This window comes from Marmota monax, unplaced genomic scaffold (assembly GCF_021218885.2).
Source record: "Marmota monax isolate L192 unplaced genomic scaffold, Marmota_monax_Labrador192_F-V1.1 WCK01_AAM20220418_F8-fsc00052, whole genome shotgun sequence".
In the NCBI taxonomy this organism is placed as follows: Eukaryota; Metazoa; Chordata; class Mammalia; order Rodentia; family Sciuridae; genus Marmota; species Marmota monax.
In genome coordinates, this window is record NW_026693473.1 from 7511873 (window position 1) to 7520457 (window position 8585).

The 8585-nt window shown below is 38.7% G+C and overlaps 1 pseudogene; it reads right to left on the reverse strand.

Annotated features, from left to right (window-relative positions):
• Positions 1 to 4792: 4792 nt before the first annotated feature.
• Positions 4793 to 6437, reverse strand: LOC124101728 (eukaryotic initiation factor 4A-I-like; annotated as a pseudogene).
• Positions 6438 to 8585: the final 2148 nt, after the last annotated feature.

The window sequence follows — 8585 nt, forward strand, 5'->3', positions numbered from 1 at the left end:
CGCCTCTGAGTTCAATCATCAGTACAGAAAAAAGAAAAAGTTTGCGAACCATTCAAGAGGGGAAAGAAAAGTCTTACCAACAGTGTTGGACAACTGAATATCCACATGCAAAATAATGAATTTGGATCACTAAATCACATGATATACAAAAATTAAAATGGATGCAATACCTAAGTGTAAGACCTACGTCAATGAAACTAAAACTCTTAGAAGAAAACATACAGCCAAAGCTTCATGACGTTAGATTTTGAAGTGATTTCTTGGATATGACAACAAAGGGATAGCTACAAAAGAAAAACATAGACAGATTAGATTTCATAAAAAAAATTTTTAAACCTATGCCTCAGGGCTGGGGATATAGCTCAGTTGGTAGAGTGCTTGCTTCACATGCACAAGGCCCTGGGTTCAATCACCAGTACACGTCCCCCTCTCCACAAAAAAATCTATGCCTCAAAGATGTAGATGTAGCTCAGTAGTGGAGCACTTAACTAGCATGTGCAGGACCACAGCACTGGAGATAAAGTTGTGCCTCAGAAGATGTGATTTTGAATTCAATTTGCAAATACTTTATTGAGGATTTTTGCATCTATATTCATCCAAGATATTGGTCTATCATTTTCATTTTCTTATTCTTTTTCTTTTTAATCTTCTTATCAGGTTTTGGTAGCAAAGTAATACTGGCTTCATAGAGTGAGTTTGAAAGAGTTCCTTCTTCTATTTTGTGGAATAGTTTGAGGTACATTTGGTATTATTTCTTCTTTAAAAGTGATAAAATTCAGCAGTGAATTCATCTGGTTCTGAACTTTTCATTGTTGAGAGACATTTTATTACTGCTTCAATCTCATTGTTAGTTATTGATCCATTTGGATTTTTATATCTTCTTGGTTCCATTTTGGTAGGACATAGGTGTATAGAAATTTGTCCATTTCTTCTAGATTTTCCAACTTATTGGTATACAATTCTTCAAAATATTCCCTAATGATCATCTATATTTCAGTGGTATCTGTTGTAATAACTCCTTTTTCATCTTCATTTTATTTATTCAGATCTTTGTTTTCTTTTGGTTAGTTTGACTCAGGGTTTTTCTATTTTGGTTATCTTTTCAAAGAACCAACTCTTTATTTCAAGAGTTCTTTGCTTTTTTCTTTTAGTCTCCATTTCATTTATTTCTGATCTGACCTTTATTATTTCTTTCTTTCTACTGATTTTGGATTTGGTTTGTTCTTGTTTTTCTAAAGCCTTGGGATGCATCATCAGGATCATTATGTTATTATTTAATATCTCTGTTTTTCTGACATAGCCACTCACAGTTATAAACTTCCTTCTTATATGTACTTTCTCTGTTTCCCACTGGTAGCTTTGTGATTCTAGGAATTTTTAAATTAAACCTCTGATTTCTTCAATTACCCACTACTCATTGAAAAGTGTATTGCTCAATCTCCATGAGTTTGTATAATTTCTGCAGTTTGTCTTGCTGTTGATTTCTAATTTTTTTCTCTTATGTTCTGATAAAATGCAAGAAGTTATTTTGATTTTTTTTGTTAAGACTTGCTTTATGGCCTAAAATATGATTTAGTTTTTAGAAAGTTCTGTGTATTGATTAAAATAATATGCATTCTATAGTTGTCACATAGAATATTCTGTAGATGTCTATTAGGTCCATTTGATCTAGTATAATTTAACTTTAATTTTTTGTTGTTGTTGTTGTTGTTGGGTTTTGTTTGCCTGGATGATCTATCTATTGTTGAAAGTGAGCTATTAAAATTTTCCACTATTACTGTATTGGGCCTTATCTCTCCGTTTGTGTCTAGTAGTGTTTATTTTATAAAATTTGGTACTCTGACATTTGGTGCATACATATTTGCAATTTTTATATCTTCTTGATGGATTAGACCCTTTATCAATATAATGACTTTCTTTGTTCTGATTTGGGCTTGGAGTCTCTTTTGTCAGATATGAACATAGCTACTCCTGTTTTCTTGTGGATTCCATTTGATTAGAATATCATTCTCCATCATTTCATTTTCAATCTGTATAAATCCTTGCTTGGGGAGCAAGTCTCTTGCAGACAACAAAGAGTTGGGTCTTGTTTTTAAAGCTAATCAGCTAGTCTGCATTGTTTAATTGAATTCAGACCATTTACATTCAAGACTATTATTGAAAAACATATACTAGTTCCTATCATTATACTGTTCTTTTGGTTGTTTTGAATAACCTGTGTTCTTTCCCCACCCCTTTATTCATCTTAGAGGTTTGATGGTTTGCTGAGATAATAATGTTTGATTCTTTCTGGCTTCTCATTTGTTAATCTACTGTTCTAGCGAGATTTATTCTTTTCTGTGCTTTTGTGGTCATGTTTTCTTGCTTCCTTATCTGGGTGTAGAATTCTTTTGAGCATTTTCTGAAATGCTGGTTCAGTGGCCATGAACTCTTTTAGCTTATGTTTATCTTAGAGGTTTCTTTGTGAGTTTGAGGTTTACTGGGGTACTTTACCACTGAACTACATCCCCAGCCCCTTTTTACTTTGAGACAGGGTCTCTTTAAAAATTGCAGGGTTGGCCTTGAACTTGCAAACCTCCTGCCTCAATCTCTCAAATTGCTGAGATTATAGACACGTGCCACAAAGTCCTATTTGTCTTAGAGTCTTTATTTCTTCTCTGATTCTGAAGAATAGCTTTTCTGTACATAGCAATCTAGTTAGGCAGTCATTTTCTTTCAGGGCTTGAAATACTTCAATCCATATCCTCCTGGCCTTTAGAATTTCTATGGAGAAATCTTCTGTAATTCTGATGGGTTTGCCATTATAGTAACTTGATGCTTCTCTCGTGCAGCTTTTAATATTCTCTGTTCTATACTTTTGGCAGTTTAATATGTCACAGAGTTGTTTTCTAGTCATGACTATTTGAGGTTCTAAATGCTTCAAATACCTGGATGTCCATATCATTCCCAATGAATTTTTCTGCTATTAATTCATGGAATATAATTATTTTTGTTGTTGTTTTGTTTGTTTGTTTTTAGTAGTACTGGAGATTGAACACAAGGTTTCACACATGCTAAGTAAGTACTCTACTACTGAACTGCATCCCCAACCCTATTTGTTTTAAGACAGATCTGTCTAAATTGCTTAGGTTGGCCTCAAACTTGTGACCCTCCTACCTCAACCTCCTGAGTAACTGGGATTACAAGCATTGCCTGGCTACTGAATAGGTTTTCTTTGCCATTCACCTGTAATCTACTCCCTCCTCTAAATCTTTATGTTGAATGGCTTTCAGTGTTGTTTCAGGGATCTCGTATATCCTGATCCCAGTGTCTTGTTTTTATTATTATTATTATTATTAATTGTCAAAATGTGATAATTTGTCCACCTTGTCTGTAAGCCTTGATACTCTTTCTTATGCTTGATCTGGTCTGTTGCTGAGGCTTTCAATTGAGGTGTTGTTATTGTTTTTAAATTTGACTTATTGAGCTTTAATTTCCAAGATTTCTATTTGATTCTTTTTCAGAATCTCTATCTTATTAGTAAATTGCTCTTTCATATCCTGCATTGTCTTTCTTAGTTCATTCAGCTATTTATTTGTATCTCCTTTGAACTCATTGATCAGTTTAACAATCAATCTTTTAAATTCTTTGTCCAGAATTTCATCCACTTCAATATATGTGGAATCAGTTTTTAGAGTTATTTACTTTTGGAGGAATTATGTTGCTATTTTTTTTTTCTCATGTGGGAATTTATGCATCTCTTGGGATGGAACTTTCTTCTACTTTTATGTGAGGGCCTTCTTAGTAAGTAGCCTTTCTCTTGAAAATGCGTCCAGGGAAATAGGTTTGCATCTAGTGTTGAGTTTAATTCCAAACAGAGTTCTTAGTTTCCATGTGGTTTCTTTGGCAAAATATTTGCAAATTTTGACACAGTGCATGCTGTGTCAGAGCCTAAGTGACCCACTCTCTCTATATAGGTCTTGCAAGATGGGAGACTCTCTCTTGAAGTTCAGACAGGGGTGTTGTAGACAGCTGCATGCATGGTGTGTGCCCTCTGTGGTTACTCCTCTAGATTTGTCAGCAATGTGTTTCAAGGGACCCATTAAGAAATGACAAGATAATCCAAGGAAAGGGAGAAAATATTTGCAAATCATGTATCTGATAAGGGACTGGAATTCAAATTATACAAAGAATTCTTACAACTCAAAAATAAAAAGATAAACAGCCCAATTTTAAATAGGTAAGATATTCCAATAGACATTTAAAACAATTTGAGATACCACTTCATACCCACTAGGATGGCTTTAATAAAATATATATTTTTTTGATACCAGGGATTTAACTCAGGGGCACTTGACCGCTGAGCCTCATACCCAGCCCTATTTTTTTGTACTTTACTTAGAGAAAGGGTCTCACTGAGTTGTTTAGTGCCTTGCAGTTTCTGAGGCTGGCTTTGAATTTGCAATCCTCCTGCCTCAGCCTCCTGAGCTGCTGGGATTACAAGCGTGTGCCACTGCACCTGGTTTATAATAAAGTAAAATTTAAGAAGGAAAACAGCAAGTATTGACAAGGATATGGGAAAACTGAACTATATCACATTATTCCTGGGCATGTAAAATGGTTTAGTTGTTGTTGGACACTTAGTTTCTTAAAATGTTAAACAGAGTTGCCATATAAACCTAGCAATTCCATATGTTCACACAAATACTTGTACATGATCCTATAGCAGCAGCTAGCAGGTCAAAACTGCAAGAGAAGAACCTGATTGGCCCACTCAATTTGTCTTCTCTCACTAAGTGTTAGGTGTGGATGGGCCTTGAATCAGGACACGATCCTGGGCTAATCTGAGGGCCACTTTGTATCATTACATAATAGCCAGAAAGTGGAAACAAATGTCTGTCAATGAATAGACAAAACAAAATATATATGGTATACTCACCCAAGGGAATATTATTCAGCCATAAGAAGGACTGAAGGATTGCTGTACACAACAACTTGAATGAGCCTTGCAACATTGTTAAATGAAAGTAGCCAGACACAAAAGGCCCATATTATATTAGTTCCACTTTTTCTTTAGCTTCAGAAAGTGACATTTATTCAAAGGAAAAATGAAAAGTGTCCATCCCTTGGCTCCCTCCCCTTCTCCATCTGCTCCTAGCCCTTCAGGATTGAACCTTCACCTGGAATAGGTAACAGCCCTCTCAGATGAGGACAGTAATACTGAGTGGCATCTCCTCGGTAGAGGTGTTGTGAAAGGTCTTGATATCTTGAAGGGTCCTCTTGCTGTCTTCTGTCACCATGTTAATAGCCACACCCTTGCAGTCAAAAGGTCTTCTACAGTGGACTCTGTGGCTTCAGTTTTACCTTTTTTTTGGGGGGGGGGATTGTTACTGGGGATTGACCCAGAGGCACTTGACAACTGAGACACATCCCCAGCCCTTTTTATATTTTATTTTGAGACAGGATCTCACAGAGTTGCTTAGGGCTTCGCTAAGTTGCTGAAGCTGGCTTTGAACTTGCAATCCTCCTGCCTCAGTCTCCCAAGCAGCTGGGATTACAGGTATGTGCCACCACGCCCCATATGCAATTTCTCTCTTAATGTTGATGACCATGGCTGCCTGGGAGATGGTCAGGGTTCCATGCTAGTCAAATGGTGTGTCCAGCTTCCTCTCTCTCATTCCACATAGAATTGGCAGATACATCCCCAGGGCCAAACCTTCCTTCTTGACAAGAACATGAATGAGTTTTCTCCTGAACTTCCTGGTTATCTTCAGCAATCATAGGGCATTGTGACTGACAAGAAAACCACCTGGGTAGTGATTTCAAGCTTTTGAAATATGTCATAGATCTGGTCCTTAAATCCATGGCTTAATTTCCTCAATTTCATCCAGTACAAACATCTTGATGTATTTGGGAGACAAGTATCTCCAGTTAAGCATGTCAAACATTTGGTCAAGTGTACCCACGAGGATGCAGGGAGTATCCATCTGCAGCTTCAGCACCTCAGCACACATGTTGGTACCCTCAATGCAAGGATGACAGGGGGCATCCATGTGATCTTCTAATGCCACCACCGCCTTCTGTGTCTGCTAAGCCAACTCTTAAGCAGGTGTCAGGACAAAGGCTTGGTTGGCCTTCAGATTCAACTCACTCTGTTACAGAAATGATTTGGCAAATGTGCCATTTTTCTGATTCCAAATTGGGTCTGAGCAATCACATCAGTACCCTTGCTATGAGGAAGAATTGTTCAGTGCTGCCTGGCAGAGGCCTTCTCAAAACCTTACATATAGATGCCATGGATCAAAACCTTAGGTGTAGATGCCATGGTAGAGGGTCTCCAAGAGGTTCATATCATTGAAGTTGTTGACAATCTCATTGCAGTTCTTCCTGATAATGCCTTTGGGCTCCATTCCCTACAGGTCATTGTCTCTGGATTAAGAATCCTGACTCATAACCATGATCTTTAAAAGTTCTGTATAGTTTCATTTATATGAAATGCCCAGAATAGCCAAATCCATAGAGACAGAAAACAGATTAGTGGCTGCAGGGAGACAAGTGGGGGTGGGGGGTTGGAGATATGGGATTTCTTTTTAGGGTGATGGAAACCTTCAGCAATTGGATTAATACTGATAATAGCACAATCTTGCACAAATTTATTTATTTATTTATTGATTGATTGATTGATTGCAGTGTGCCCAGGGCCTCATGCATGTTGGGCAAGTAAATGCTGTGCCACTGGGCTGCACATACACTGAGCTCAACCCCAACATTGGGAATATACTAAAAACTATTAGGATGTACATTTTTTTTAAAAGAGAGAGAGAGAGAGGGAGAGAATTTTTTAAAGTTTTATTTTTTAGTTTTCGGCGGACACAACATCTTTGTTTGTATGTGGTGCTGAGGATCAAACCCGGGCCGCACGCATGCCAGGCGAGCGCGTTACTGCTTGAGCCACATCCCCAGCCCTGGAATGTACATTTTTAAATAACTAAAATGGTGAATTTTGTTTGAAGTGAATTATATCTCAATAAGAAAAATTTTAAGAGGGAAAATGGCCTTTAAAGATCAAGTAATTGAGGAGCCCTGCAGAACACTGAAGAAATCCTGGTGGGTTTCTGTTATTGTTGTTGTTGTGTTGTTTTGCTTTGTTTTCTAGTTGACTCTTCTTCAGAGAAAGCCTGTGTTTGACAGCTAGCAGGTCAAAACTGCAAGAAAAGAACCTGATTGGCCCATTCAGTTTGTCTTCTCTCACTAAATCTTAGATGTGGATGGGCCTTGAGTTAGGGCACGACCCTGGGCTAATCTGAGGGCCACTTTGTATGGATAATGGCCACTTGGGGACTTTGGGAAGGGCAGAAGCACCCATCAGAGCTGAAGCCCTCCTCTAACGGACACCCTGCCATTTCTGCCTTCCTCATCCAGTGTCTGTCCTGAAGTGTCTCTGGTCCGGCAGCCAGCACTGAGTCTCAGTCAGCCACTGTCCCTTCCTGCCTCCTCCTGCTCTCTAACCCCACTTCCCTCCCTTAGGAGATCCTTCTACACTTGAGGAAGTTTGGGGGAAGTCCTCAGTACCCTGTTATCTGCTCCAAGGAAATCTAAAGTTCAGGCATTTAAACTCAAGGCCTCTCACTGAGTTAAGAGATCAGTGACCCAGGGAACATTCTTGTGGAATGGTTTGAGGAGGCTGAGTCAGCTTGTTCTTTGTTAGGGTGGGGCTGAGGTCATTAACCTTCTTCAAACAGTGTCCTTGTCTTCTTTTTCCTGCTCTTACCTCCACCTCAGGAGATGACAGGGCCCCTGAGACTCCTGAATCACTACCCTATCTTGTCCCAAGCATTGTACTTCAGGAGGAGGGTAAAACTAGAAGACTCTGCTTGACCCTCAAGAGATAATTTGAGGTGTTTGGGACAGGGGTAGGAAGTCTCCTTGGTATCATGTCCATAATTACTTCCTGTGGTTGCATCTGTCTTCCCCAACGGACTCCTTTAACCCCCTTATGGGCCATTTTCTCATGATCTAGAATCTTCCCCTGAACCTCTGTCTCCACACCTGTGGCTCTCTAACCTGGTTTCTTCCCCTCTCTTGACCTCAGCTTCCTTATCTGTAAAATGGGACTAGAGATAGCATTTACTTTATAAGAGTGGTTGTAAGGTTTAGATAAGGCGCATGCTACATTTCCCACAGCATGGGGCAAGCCATGCATGCTCAGAAGACATTGGCTGCTGCTGTTCTAATGTTATTATTGTATCCATTATACAACTAAAATCCAAGGAGCACTTATTATGTGTCAGGCTTCATGCCAGAAACCTAGTGGGTGCATAACATTGTTTGGTCTCAAAGGGATTTAAATCTATTTGGAGAAAGAAGAGAAACCATCAATCAGTAAAATAGTTGATAAACATATAATCTGGCCATTTTTCAAAGCCAGAAATGCTCAGAAATCTTAATTTGCAACTTGCTGTACTGCGGTTTGAATCCAGGGCACTCTAACACTGAGCTATGTCCCCAGCCCTTTTTATTTTGAGACTCACTAAGTTGCCAAGTCTGGCCTTGAACTAGAAACACCAGGCTGCACTTCTGATGGTTGTTGTTGTTTTTTTTTAGTT